This window comes from Rana temporaria, chromosome 4, assembly GCF_905171775.1.
Source record: "Rana temporaria chromosome 4, aRanTem1.1, whole genome shotgun sequence".
In the NCBI taxonomy this organism is placed as follows: Eukaryota; Metazoa; Chordata; class Amphibia; order Anura; family Ranidae; genus Rana; species Rana temporaria.
The window spans coordinates 211142382-211157755 of NC_053492.1; the positions used below are offsets into that span (position 1 = coordinate 211142382).

A 15374-nucleotide genomic window follows, 5' to 3' on the forward strand; every position below is an offset into this window, starting at 1 on the left:
ACCGCACTAACATCACCACACTAACATCACCGCACTAACATCACCGCACTAACATCACCGCACTAACATCACCGCACTAACGTCACCGCACTAATGTCACCGCACTAATGTCACCGCACTAACAAAATGAATTTATTGACAGTGCACATGTCTGGTATATGTATACACACCACATATATAACAAGAGATATATATCATCTTGTTATGTAGATATATCTGCACAGGAACAAATTATTTATTATATTTACTGGTTCCTGGAAGGAGGAGGGGAGGGGAGGAGAGGTTTGCATAGATAAGGGGCGGTAACTTTCTCTGACACTCCCGTTGCTATTAAAACCTGATCTGAAACCATTACACTGCTTGTACAGCACTGAGCATGTGCGAGGCTGAAATCCAGGAAGTCATACAGTCTGGCTTCATGATGCCCACACTTAAGATGGCCCCAGTCAATTTCTGTTTTATAAAGTGTCTAAATGCTGTAACAACCTAACAAAACGGACCTTAGTTTACAGACTAACTGTAGTAGAATACATTCAGCTTGTGTATTACAGAGGTATTTATATTTAAAAAGTTTTTTTTTTTCAATTTGTGCCCGGAACTCCGCTTTAAATTTAAATCTCTTATGATAATGCACTAGGTCGGTGCGCCCTCCCTCTTTTGTTTTTTCTTTTCTCTTATGCCGCGTACAGACGGTCGTTTTTTTTTATAGAAAAAAACAAAGTTTTATGTGATGAAAAAAACAACGTTTTTGAAACTTCATTTTTAAAAACGACGTAGCATACACACCATTGTTTTTTCAAAATGCTCTAGCAAAGCACGGTTACGTTCAGCACGTACGACGGCTCTCTGTTCCATTCAAGCTCGCTTCATAACTTGCTTCTGAGCATGCGCTGGTTTAAAAACGTAGTTTTAAATGTCGTTTTGCCCACACACTACCGTTTTAAATTTCGTTTTTCAGAAGACATAAAACAACGTTTTCCCCACACACGGTCATTTTAAATGACGTTTTTAAAAACAACGTTTTTTTTTCATCACAAAAAACGACCGTCTGTACGCGGCATTAGTCTATGAACACCCATGGTTCAGAGGAGGGCTGCAAGACCTGTGATTTTATCTTACGATTGGACTACATTACCCCATAACAAAAACACCAGAGCGCAGGAGAATTTGTGTATTATTCATACTAAAGCCTGCCATACATGGATCGAAATTCAGCTGGTTCAGGAGAAATACCTCAAATTTCAACCGATGTATTGTAAAAAAGTCAACCTATCGATTTGTGTAAAACCAGCCTGTCAGTTTTTCCCAAACGATTAGTGCCACAGGCTATCGCAACACTAATCATTGTGTTTGGCCGACCGGGAAGACTCCCCACTGGCAGAACACAATGGTGCTGCAGGAGGGATTTCCCCCTTCAACACTATGTATTGATGGGGGAATAAAGCAATTTTATTTCCTTCCACCTGAGGTGGAAGAAAAGAAAAGGAAGGAAAGAAAATTGCATAATGTATGGCCTGCTTAAAGCTAATGCTATTGCTGCAAAATTAAAAATCCCTGGCAGCTTTTGGTGACAAACATAAGTCTACAGGTATCTGATATTTGGTAATGGTAGTGTTAGGGCTAGTGCAGCAGTAGCACTATTGTCACAAAATGACGGATCACTGCTGGTGTCTGTTTCTATATAAACAGGCAGGGAATCCTGGGTGACATAATTGACAAAATATAGTCATGATCATATAGAAATACTGGGCCAGATCCACGTAGCGTGGCGTATATATAGACCGGCATAGCGCATCTCATTTCCGCTACGCCGGCTTAACTCAGAGAGGCAAGTACTGTATCCTCAGAGCATTTCCGTCCAACGTTGCGCCGGCGCGACGTAAATTTATAGGCGTAAGCCAGCGTAATTCAAAGTAGGAAGGAAGTGGGTGTGTTCCATTGAAATTAACCGTGACCCCATGCAAATGAAGGGCCGAACGAACGGCGCATGCGCCGTGACGCTGACTATGTCCCGCGCCTCTCTGCGCATGCTCAGAACTAGGCCCGGCATAATCCCTGAGATACGCCCAGGGCATAAATACGCCCAGACATGCGCCCGTCGAGCGCAAAAGTCCATCCGCTTGTTTCCCCCCCTGAAGCAAGGTACTTTTTGCTGGTTGGTTTGGTGCTGTTTTTTTTTTAGCCATGTCTACTCCAGGTTCAGAGAAGAGGAGGAAGCTGAACTTTTCCCCACAGGAGAAGGAGGTGATCATCAGGGCCATGTCCCAGTTTGATGTCTACCTCCATGGTGCAGAGAGTGCCAACACCACAAAGGCCAGGAGGACGGAGATCCTGCGGCAGATTGCGGCTGATGTGAATGCGTTGGGATACGAGGTCAGGACCACCAATGACATTCAAAAAAAATTAATGATCTGCATCGCCTGGTCAAAGGTAAGATGGCGAAGATGAGGGCTCATGCCAGGGGCACTGGAGGGGGACCAGCAACTACTTTGACGCTCACTCCTGAGGAGCAGGTGGTTGCCCAGTGTCTCCACAGGCATCAAGTGGAGGGAGGGGAGGGCTTTGACTCCATTGAGGATGCCTTGAGGACAGATAAGTGTGTTTTATCTCCTATCTGGTGTGTAGCATGTGTGGGGGTGGAAGGGAACATGTGACAAGTGTGTGGGTCCTCCAACATGTGAATGTTTTGTGTCATCCACAGATGTGCAGGAGGGTGCTGGGCCATCTTCTGCCGGTGGCTCTTCAACACCATCCCCCGGACATCAGTCCGAATCAGACCCCCTGGCAAGCCATGACTCATCAGTGGAGGGGATAGGCCACACCTCTCCTCAGGAGGTGGTTGAGGAGGAGGTGACCAGTGGCAACGAGGTCTGCCTCTATTTGGAGGAGTCTCCCCCTTTGGCTGGGACCAGTCATACCTCCATCAGGGGTAGACCCTCCAGGGCTTCCTCCTTAAGGGTCTCCCCTTCTCCACGGCCCCAAGCCTCTTCTGGCCACAGGAAGGTGACCAGGAAGACTAGGGGGGTGTCTGATGTCCTCCCGGAACACCTCAGGAGGAACCAGGCCCGCCAGACCCGCCATCTGGGTGAGGTTGCCATGCAGATGGAGCGTATGGGGGAGGCAGTCAAGGCTGCTGCAGGCCAACACTGTCCAGGATGTTGGCTCCAATTCTGCTGTTGTGGTCACCTGCCTGGGGGATCTTCAGGCCACCACAGCAGGCCTTGTGGATGAGGTCCACGCCCTGGCAGAGGCTGTCAGGGAAAATACAGCTGCCATCCAGGCAGAGGGGAGGCAGTCAAGGCTGCTGCAGGCCAACACCAATGCGGTCCTCAACCACATTGCCCTGGCGTTGGAGGGCAGGCCACCAGCCGTGGAGAGACCAGGGGATGCTCATGCTCCTCCTGATTCCACCCCCCATGAGTCTCCCATGAGGAGCCGTGGCCGTGGCACCAGGCGTGGGCCACGACAGCGCCGCTGATGTTTTTTTGTGTTTATTTTTTATACTCAGGTTATGAGTTTTTTGTGTTAAATTTTTATACTCAGGATATGAGTTTTTTGTTTTTGTAGCCGAGGCACACGTTCAGTAGTGCAGGCTACAGTGTGACTGGTGTTTGAATGTGGGGGTGACATTCCTGCCGGAAAAGGGGTGTCACCCTCGGTCATCGGGGAGAAGTGATCCCCAGGACCGTGTGAATGTGGTATAAATGGACAGCAACATAATTGGAGCCTTGATGTGGTGTTGCTGCTCCTAAGTCCTGCATGGTGGACTTGGGCTAATCCAATGTGATGTGGATGTGGTGTGTGTGCTAGGGACCACAGTGGTGTGCATGCGTGCATTCTCCTTGTGCCATGATGAATGTGTGTGTTTAACATGCAAAGATGCCTACTGCGAGGCATCTCCTGACTGCTCTTCCCTCAGCAGACGGGGTAGCCTCGGTTAGGGGGGGAATGTCTGGTTCGGGGGTCAGGTCATCATGTATGTCAATCTTCAGGCCCTTTCTCACAGCGAAGTTGTGCAGCATGCAACATGCACCAATGATCTGGCACACAAAGTTTGGGGAATACAACAGGGTACCCCTGGACTTATCCAGGCATCGGAAACGGGACTTCAGGAGGCCAAAGGTGCGTTCCACCACTGCACGGGTACGTGTGTGTGCATCATTGTATTTTTGCTCTCCTCTGGTTTCGGGATTCCGGAATGGAGTCATGAGATGGGGCCCAAGTGCATATGCAGAGTCACCTGGAAGGGAAAAGACAGGAGGATGTTAGTCATGCATGTGCCCCTCGTGATGTCTGCATCATGGGGTCGGACAGACATGCCTGACACCCATGTCACTCACCAACCAGTCAGCTGTTTCCGTACACGTTCTGTTCAAATTCTGTTGGGATGGTGCTTTGACGGTATATGTAGCTGTCGTGGCTGGACCCTGGGTGTTTGGCGCGGACGCGCCATATGAGGCATTGGGCATCGGCTATCACCTGTACGTTGATGGAATGCCAATACTTACGATTGCGGTATATGTGCTCATTGTCACGGGGGGGGCCGTAGTGCCACATGTGTGCAATCAATGGCCCCCACGGTGCGTGGGAATCTTGCAATACTGTAGAAATCACGCATTGCCTTCTGCCGCCGATGCTCCTGGGTGGGTCTGATGATGTGGTGGGCCATGCGTCCGAGGATTGCGGGGACAACCTGGTGCACACATCTGCTAATGGAGGATTGTGCCATCCCAGCCACAACTTCACTTGTACGCTGGAACGAGCCACTGGCAAGGAAATGGAGTGTTGCCAGTACCTTGACCAGTGGCTCCACTGCTTGTGAGCGTTCTGTCTGGCTGGTGATGTCATCTTTCAGGGTTGTGGCTAATTCCAGGATGGCAGCAGGGCTGAATCTGAAGATGCGATACACCTCCGAATCCCCCATGCCAAAGACGTTTAGGCGCGGTCGGTATATCTGCTCCCGTGCCCTCCTCCTACGGGCCTGTGAAGCCAGTAGTATAGCTATGACCATGGATGCCCCTGGCATGTTGGCATACAGATTGTTGTCCTGCAAGTGTGGATGCTCAGCTCGTCCGTAACGGTGCTGCTGAAGCTGCTCTCCAGCTGACCTGTGCATGTCTGCTGCTGACTTACCCCTGCTTTATGAGGGGTAACTTTAGGCCGGACGTACAACTTACGCGCAACGCGCGTAGCCCGCGTCGGGCGCACGTACGTTCGTGGATCGCCGTATCTCCCTAATTTGCATATTTGAATACCAAATCAATAGGAGCGCCAGATGTGTCCAGTGTATATATGCGCCCACGATGCGCCGGCGCAGAAAAGTTACGTCGGTCGGAAGAAGCCGATTTTCAGGCGTATCTAGTTTTGTGGAAAGCATTGAGAACAGGCAATATCACCTTCACGGGGCAGCATAAAAACATATCAAATATTAACCAGAGCAATCAGAGTACACAGTGACAAGATACAAGAAATCAACTTTACAGATTTTAGATATGAACAAAACAGGACTCTACCTATAAGACCTGAGGAGTGGAAGCGGTTAAACTTGTAACCAGCTAAATAGGACATGCTGCCAAAACAAGAACAAATAAGATATATAAAACAAGGGGAGAGGAATTTAAGGGGCTTATGATCCAGGGGCATCCTGGAATTTGAGCTTGCCTAAAGAGTTGGATAAGTCAGCTCGTAGATACCAGTCAGTATAGCGGAATGGTTTCATATGCAATGAGATTTCTTCTGGCGAGAAGTAGAACTCCATGAAGCTGCGCCACCTGGTTATAAAGCGGTGCATGAACTTAAATTTTTGGGTAATAGTGTCTAATTTCTCCAGAAAAGGACAGTTGAGGTGGGGTAGGATGAATCCAAGCTTACATAAGAATCCTGTGCACCACCAGAAGAACCCCTTGGAAAAAGCTCTTAGCAGTTACGTCTGGTTGAGTATATCTTCAGAGCTAAAGAGACATAGCAGAGTATCTTTAGGCGCAGATACTTGATAGACTAGGGAAATATAGCTGCAGACTTGATCCCAGAAGGAGGCGGTTGCTGGACATCCCCATAACCTATGAAATAGGGTCGGACATATAGGGATGAGCCGAAACCCCCCCCCCCCTGTTCGCACCAGAACCTTCGAACGGACCGAACATTCGCACAAACATTTAGAACCCCGTTGACGTCAATGGGGACTCAAACGTTCGAATTCAAAAGTGCTGATTTTAAAGCCTAATATGCAGGTTATTGTCAGAAAACGTGTTTGAGAACCCGGGTCTTGCCCCAGGGAACATGTATCAATGGAAAAAAAGTTTTAAAAACGATTGTTTTATCTGGAGCAGTTATTTTAATGATGCTTAAAGTGAAAAAAAAAAGCAAACTTCCTTTAAATATCGTAGCTGCTGGGTGTCTATAGCATGCCTGTGAAGTGGCACGTGTTTAGAACTGTCCCCACACAAAATGAGATTACTATAAGAAAAAGGTAATTTAAAACTGCTTGCGGCTTTAATGTAATGTCTGGTCCCTGCAATATGGGTGAAAATCATTGAGAAAAATAGCATGGGTCCCCCCCCTTCCCCCAGGTCATTACAAGCCCCTTTGGCCCTATATACTTTGAACAGCAGTATACAGGCGGTGCAAACAAGACAGGGACTGTAGGTTTGTTGTTAAGTAGAATCTGTTTGTAATTGTGAACTGGTACTTTTCTTAAGTGTAGCTCCAGGCATAAAATCTATTTTTAAGCTTTTCTGAAAACATAGAGAAGGGTTATCACCCCTGTAACATTTGTTTTGCTGTCTGTGTGCATCTGTTCGGAAGATTGCAATTCACTTTCTGTCCCAATGACAAATGATTTTTTGAAAATGTAGGTTTTTTACTGAAACAAGGATTGGTGATAAAGCATCAGTGGACATGAGACACCTCTTACAGAAGAGAATTTCCCTTCCTAGGGGTAGATTTCCTCTCACTTCCTGTTGTCTCTTTCCGTTTGCAAGTAGGAGTCGTTTGTAAGTTGGATGTTTGAAAGTAGGGGCCTGCCGTATATACTCTGCAGAAATTTGGGCCTGAGGTGTTGGTGTTGCCACAACACTGTAAGCCCTCACAGTTAGTCTTGGTGGGCGGCGGGCACTGGAACGCCCTGCTGTGTGATCTATAATATCAAGAACTCAAATTACATGCTATTGTTGAACAGTGGTAGAAAAAATGGGCCTTTGGTGCTGGCGCTGGTGCCACAACACTGTAAGTCCTCACAGTTACTCTTGGTGGGTGCAGGAATGGGCCCTGCTGTGAAATATTAGATCAAGAATTGTAATTACATGCCCCTGTTGAAAAGGGGCAGAAAAATTGGGCCTTTGTTGGTGATGGTGGTGCTGGTGCCACAACTCTGTAAGCCCTCACAGTTACTCGTGGTGGGCACAGGAATGGGCCCTGCTGTGAAATATTAGATCAATAATTGTAATTACATTCCCCTGTTGAACAGATGCAGAACAATTGGGCCTTTGTTGGTGGTGGTGGTGGTGCTGGTGTCACAACACTGCAACCCCTCACAGATACTCTAGTTAGAGTGCAGGAATGAGCCCGCTGCAAAGTATTGCATCAAAAATTGTAATTACACGCCCCTGTTAAACAGGGGCAGAAAAATTGGGCGTTAGCCACTGGTGCCACAACACTGCAGCCCCTCACAGATACTCTAGTTGGAGCACAGGAATGAGCCCGCTGCAAAGTTTTGCTTTAAAAATTGTAATTACACGCCCCTGTTAAACAGGGGCAGAAAATTGGGCCTTAGGCACTTGGTGCTGGTGCCACAACACTGCAACCCCTCACAGATACTCTAGTTGGAAGTCAGAAATTAGCCCGCTGCAATTGAGGTGATGTCATGCACAGGATCGATATTATGATACAAAACAAAATTCCTGGATTGGTAGGACCTTAACCCCATGTATTTATATTCTAAAATTTTAATTTAGAAACTTAAAAACTGTTAACTATAGATTATAAAAAGAAAACTAACTTTTATAACTACCTATTATATAAACCAATATATGGGACTGGGAAACAAACCAATGACTGATTAACCGCTTGCCGACCGCCCACCGCAGTTTTACTGCGACAGGTTGGCTTGGCTGTGCAAAATCACGTAATATAACGTGATGTTGCTCTGTACAGCCTGCTCGCCCCTGGTGCTGATGCGAGTGCCTGGTGGGCACGATCATTGCTGGGCACCCGTGATTGCTCGTGACAGAGCGATAACCGGGAGCTGTGTGTGTAAACACACAGCTCCCGGTTCTTTCAGGGGGAGAAATGACTGATTGTATGTTCATACAATGTATGAACAGCGATCTGCCATTTTCCCTAGTCAGTCCCACCCCCCCTTCAGCTAGAACACACTTTAGGGAACATAATTAACCCCTTGATCGCCCCCTAGTGTTAACCCCTTCACTGCCAGTGACATTTTTACAATAATCAATGTATTTTTATAGCACTGATCACTATAAAAATGCCAATGGTCCCTAAAATGGGTCAAAAGTGTCCGATGTGTCCACCATAAGGTCGCAGAACCGATAAAAATTGCAGATCGCCGACATTACTAGTAAAAAAAATTATAAAAATGTCATAAAACTACCCCCTATTTTGTAGACTAACTTTTGCGCAAACCAATAAATTAACGCTTATTGCAATTTTTTTTATGAAAAATATGTAGAAGAATACGTATCGACCTAAACTGAGGAAAATAATCGTTTTTTATATATTTTTGGGGGATATTTATTATAGCAAAAAGTAAAAAATATTCCTTTTTTTTTCAAAATTGTCGCTCTATTTTTGTTTAAAGTGCAAAAAATAAAAACCGCAGAGGTGATCAAATACCACCAAAAGAAAGCTCTATTTGTGGGAAAAAAAGGACGTCAACTTTTTTTGGGAGCCACGTCGCATGACCGCACAAATGTCAGTTAAAGCAACGCAGTGCCGAATCGCAAAAAATGGCACGGTCATTGACCAGCAAAATGGTCTGGGGCTGAAGTGGTTAATAAGAATATGTATTGTGGATCACATTCATTGATATATAATGTTCTTGTCGTAACACCAATTATACTAGTTAAACACCACATCAGTTTAAATGTTTTACCACGGTTTAGATAGTGATGATAACATCACCTATTACCTTTATCTGTAATATATTCCTTGGAGCTGTTAGGTGGAAACGGGAATGAAATATTTTATCTGCACAGTGTGATCATGACAGTAGTATAGTACGGAAATAAACAGAACATTCCCTTATATTATCACCAAGCCATTTTCAATACTCTTTTGAAAGAAGAGTGTGATTTGGTTACATTTTGTCAATATTTCTCTTGGTTGTATGGTATCTTCTTTTTTTGAGTAATATAATTGGAAGTCACAAATCAAAGAAGCTTTCTTCACAGAAACTGATGCCTACTAACTAATACTGTCTAGGCATTATGGTATTTTCACAATAGATTCACTATTGTATCACTGTCACTACAGTAACATCTGAAACAGGTGAGGTCAGTAGGGACCAGTATTATCTGATTCTTAGACTGTAAAAAAGGCCCCGTGGGGAGCCGGGATCTGGGGGGCCCCTTATTAAAGGGGTCTCCCGGATTCCAATAAGCTCCCTGCCCGCAGACCCCGACAACCAACGGCCAGGCACAAAGCACCCAGCCCCCCATGTTGAGGGCATGCGGCCTGATACGGTTCAGGAGCGGGGCACTCGCTTGTCCCCACCCCCTTTCCTGACCAACCGGGCTACATGCTCTGATAAGGGTCTGGTATAGCTTTTGAGGGGACCCCCACAATGTTTTTTTGGAGTAGGGGGTTCCCCTATAAATCCATATCAGACCCAAGGGCCTGGTATGCTCTTGGAGGGGGAACCCATGCTGAGTTTTTATTTAAAATTTGGCGTGGCGCTCACCCTCAAGATCATCAGAGCACAAGTCGCATGCCAAAGTCGGAGCATGTAAGATGGCAATCCAACTTTGATCCGACTTCAATGATATTCAATGGGCTGAAGTAGAATCAAAGTCGGGCCAAAGAAGTACAGGGAGCATTTTCAAAGTCGGACCAGTTAAGATGGCTCCCATAGGGAAACATTGATTTTCCCACGTAATAGGACAAGACCTCCCAATGTCGGAGCGTTTCTCGGACCAGTGTGAACCCAGCCTAACATTAATGACCAAACCAGCTGATCTCCTATCTGCTAATTATACACCTTTCCTGAACTCCCTATAAGCCTAAATACAATTACTGGCTCAAACCGAGCTATCCTGGTTGGACAAATTGGCAGCTTTTAAGATGCAAATACTGCCTCAAGTGTTATATCTCTTTAGAACCCTGTCCATCCCACTTCCCAATTTCTATTTTAACTCCTTACAATCAATACTAAACAAATACCTATGGCAAGGAAAGAGAGCCAGATGCCCTTTCAGCAGATTAAACATAAGGAAAGCAGGTGGGGTGGGTCATGTTTACCTATAAGATTATTACTTTTCAACTATCTTAGCACAGCGGCAACATTGGACTTAACCTCAATAGCCCTGTTATTGTGGTGTCCTTCCACAGAGCGCAAGGGTGATTTGTTATATTCCCAGGATGTGGGACCTTTTTTATCATTTCCACTGCACCATCGTTCTAAAGTTTTCCTGGTAGAAGATTCACAGTTCCGGTGTCACAGCACAGCAGTTCCGGTATTCCATTTCCGATTTCCCCCTGCCAGTGTCGCAGCTGGCCTGTCGTCGCTGGCCGGCATGTCATCCGGCGGTTCCTGCAGTGCTTATTGCTTCTATCTCCCATCGTCGGTCGGATCACCACCAACAGGCCCATCAGGTTGGCTGCCGCCTCCTCTTCCATCCCAATGCTATAGGAAGATGTGCTGATTCATAACAGACTGGTTTCAGCTCCATTCTGCAATGGATGCCAGGTGATATTATTATTTACACAGCTCTTTTTCTCTGTGTTTTAATCCAGCAATTATATTAACTGCTTTTCGATTTTGTGGAAGCATCAATAAATGTCTTAACAGCAATTTGAACAGTTTGTTTTTCCTGCCCATTGAGGGCTGGATTTTTGTGTATATATATATATATATATATATATATATATATATATATATATATATATATATATATATATATATATATATATATCAAATACACTGCCGCTAACACAATGCCACTAACTGAATAACCTGCCTGCTTAATCTAACTCAAGCTATCTCTCTGTCCATGCCAACAACACTACACACGGCTGCTCTGTAAGCAGCCTTATATAGTGTGGGGCGTGGACTTAGTCCTCCTGAGCCATGATTGGCCAAAGACACCCTGCCTTTGGCCAATCACGGCTCTCTCTGCAGAGCGCGTTGTGATTGGCCAAAGCATGCAGGTCAGGTGCATGTCTTGGCCAATCATCATACAGCAATGCACTGTGATCTCGGCATTCCACAGCGCTATAATTTTCCACAAACGCCCCATAATGTTCGCTGTTAGGCGAACACCCGATGTTTGAGTCAAACTTATGTTCGACCTGAACATCGAGCTCATCCCTACTGTTGACTGATGTGTCATGCCAGTGGACATGCCAGCTGTTGTAAACACAGTAGAATCTCTTCACTGTATGCATTCCTCATGAAAGACCAACAACTATGCCTCATCGAGCAGGATGCTTTTGGAGGTATGTAGCCATTATTTAATAGGAATGTCATTTTGTAGGTATTTTTTTGGTATTTTATAGGTAATGTATGCATATATCATAATGGAGCAATGAGAGAACGTTATCAATTTTCCAGTTCACAAAGCTGCCAGCAAGCATGCAGGCATTGATGAGCTGTTTTATTAGAAAGCCCAGCATGACAAATTATGTATCATGGAAGCGTTCTGTAATAAATGGGTATTTGTGAAATAAAGTTTTTTTTTTACAATTAAATACATTTTAAAACCTCATTATTGATAAAAATTTTAAACATGCAAAAACATGTCAAGATACTAGTCGACCAGCTCATGCAGATGAATGGCGACAGCTCGGCTTTCCTGCTTGAAACGATGTACCTGTACGTCAGTCCGTGCAGGGAGGATAGCTTGATGTTCTGCCAGATGACATGACAGAGATCTACTGTTCCCAGTGATCGGGAACAGTGATCCCTGTCATGTTCCAGTAAGCCTATTCCCTCTACAGTTTGAAAACACCCTGGGAACACACTTAACCCCTTCCCTGCCAGTGTCATTTTTACATTGATCAGTGCATTTTTTCTTTCTTTTTCAATATTTTATTGGATATTCAAAAATTATAACAAGCCATGGTTTGCCCATGCAGGGGCGACAGCACAAAAAAAAAAGGAAATAGTGCATGAACACGTAATAAACACCAAGACAAATTAGAACCCAGGCCATGGAGGACCAGGGATCAGTGCATTTTTTAGCACTGATCAATGTAATAATGTCACTGGTCCCCAAAAAGTGTTATTTGGGGTCAGATTTGTCTGACGCAATGTCGCAGTCCCACTAAAAATCGAAGATTGCCAACATTACCAGTTAAAACAATAAAAAATATAAAAGTCCCTAAATCTATCAGTAGTTTGTAGACGTAATGGGGCAGCGTGATTCGGAGCAATGCACCCTGGGAGTTTTTACGGATGGCGCATGCGCAGTTCATTCGGCGCGGGGACGCGCTTCATTTAAATGAAACACGCCCCCTACCCGCCCAATTTGAATTCCGCTCCCTTACACCGCGAGAGATACACTATGCCGCCGTAACTTACGGCACAAATTCGTTGAGGATTCAAACCAAAGCCAAGTAAGTTACAGCGGCATATCGTATCTTACATCTGCGCATGCAAACTTCAAAAACAACAGTCTTGGTGTCAGTGAACACATTATTAACCCCCCATCACTGGTGTCAGTGGACGCATTATTAACCCTGACCACTACACTGCACACCGACCACTACACTGCACACCGACCACTACACTACACACTGACCACTACACACTGACCACTACACACTGACCACTACACACTGACCACTACACACTGACCACTACACACCGACCACTACACTACACACCGACCACTACACTACACACCGACCACTACACTGCACACTACACTGCACACTACACTGACCACTGACCACTACACGATGACCACTACACTGCACGATGACCACTACACTGCACACTGACCACTACACACCCCACTGACCACTACACTACACACTGACCACTCACCATCAGGGCACAGCACATCAGGGTACAGGGCACAGCACACATCAGGGTACAAAGCCCAGCACATCAGGGTACAGAGCCCAGCACATCAGGGTACAGGGCACAGCACATCAGTGTACAGAGCCCAGCATATCAGAGTCAAGCACAACAGGCCACATCAGCGTACGGGGCATGGCAAGGCACATCGGGACATGGCACATCCGGGCACAACACATCAGGACAGGGCACATGGCACATCAGGGTACAGAGCCCAGCACATCAGGGTACAGAGCCCAGCACATCAGGGTACATGGGGCACATCAGGGTACATGGGGCACATCAGGGCACATTGGGCACATCAGGGCACAATCAGGGCACATGTGGCACAATCAGGGCACATGTAGCACAATCAGGGCACATGGGGCACATCAGGGCACATCAGGGTACATGGGGAACATGAGGGCACACTCAGGGTACATGGGGCACATCAGGGTACATGGGGAACATGAGGGCACAATCAGGGTACATGGAGCACATGACATCACAATCAGGGTACATGGGGCACATGATGGCACAATCAGGGTACATGGGGCACATCAGAGCACATGGGCCACATCAGGGTACATGGGGCACATCAGGGTACATGGGGCACATGAGGGCAGAATCGGGGTACATGGGGCACATCAGGGTACATGGGGCACATCAGAGTACATGGGGAACATGAAGGCACACTCAGGGTACATGGGGAACATGAGGGCACACTCAGGGTACATGGGGAACATGAGGGCACACTCAGGGTACATGGGGAACATGATGGCACACTCAGGGTACATGGGGCACATGAGGGCACAATCAGGGCACATGAGGGCACAATCAGGGCACGTGAGGGTACATGGGGCACATGAGGGGTACATGAGGGCACACTCAGGGTACACGGGGCACATGAGGGCATAATTGGGGTACATGGGGCACATCCGGGTACATGGGCCACATCAGGGTACATGGGGCACATGAGGGCACACTCAGGGTACATGGGGAACATGAGGGAACACTCAGGGTACATGGGCAACATGAGGGCACACTCAGGGTACATGGGCAACATGAGGGCACACTCAGGGTACATGGGCAACATGAGGGCACACTCAGGGTACATGGGCAACATGAGGGCACACTCAGGGTACATGGGCAACATGAGGGCACACTCAGGGTACATGGGCAACATGAGGGCACACTCAGGGTACATGGGGCAACATGAGGGCACAATCAGGGCACATGAGGGTACATGGGGCACATGAGGGGTACATGAGGGCACAATCAGAGTACATGGGGCATAGGTCAGCATTTACTTGTGGTTTTCTTCACATGCAGAGTAAAGCAGGAAGCGTCTGTAATAAGTTCACTTCTCTCTCATGTCACGCTGCGGCTGCTCCCCGCCCCCCCCCGGCGGCCCCCCCTCTCTTCTCGTCCATCCCAGGTGATATCACAAGCAAATAGGGATGGACGAGAAGAGAGGGGGGGCCGCCGGGGGGGGCGGGAAGCAGCCGCAGCGTGACATGACAGAAAAGTGAACTTATTACAGACGCTTCCTGCGCTACTCTGCATGTGAATAAAATCTACTCCCCCCACTTCCGCGGCACCCCCGCCCTGCCTGCGGGCCATTTATAACCAGTCCGCGGGCCGCAAATGGCCCGCGGGCCGGTACTTTGAGACCCCTGGGCTAAACAAAGGATCTGCAAACTATGGCATGATGGGAATTGTAGTTCCTGAACAACTGGAGGGCATTGGTTTGAGGACCCCTGGCCTATACTGATGAATACATTTGTTCTTTTATATATATATATATACGATATATATATATATATATATATATATATATATATATATATATATATAATATGTATTATAGCAGCAAGTAAAAAAAAAGAAAAAAAACAGAGGTAGTCAAATACCACCAAAAGAAAGCTCTATTTGTGGGTAAAAAAAAGGATGTACATTTTGTTCGGGTACAGTGTCGCACGACCACACAATTGTCAGTTAAAGCAACACTGTGCTGTATTGCAAAAAATGGCCTGGTCCTTAAGGGGGCAAATCCTTCCAGGGCTAAAGTGGTTAAAAAAATGTATAAAATATGTCTCTAATCTTGGCAAACAGAAATATTCAGCAGATGTGGCAGTAT

The 15374-nt window shown here is 46.5% G+C and overlaps 1 protein-coding gene across 1 annotated transcript in view; it reads right to left on the reverse strand.

The window, feature by feature from the left end:
* The window catches only part of CSMD1 (CUB and Sushi multiple domains 1), an 833985-nt gene that overhangs the window by 757836 nt on the left and 60775 nt on the right, over positions 1-15374 (reverse strand). The gene's annotated exons all lie outside the window — the stretch shown is intronic.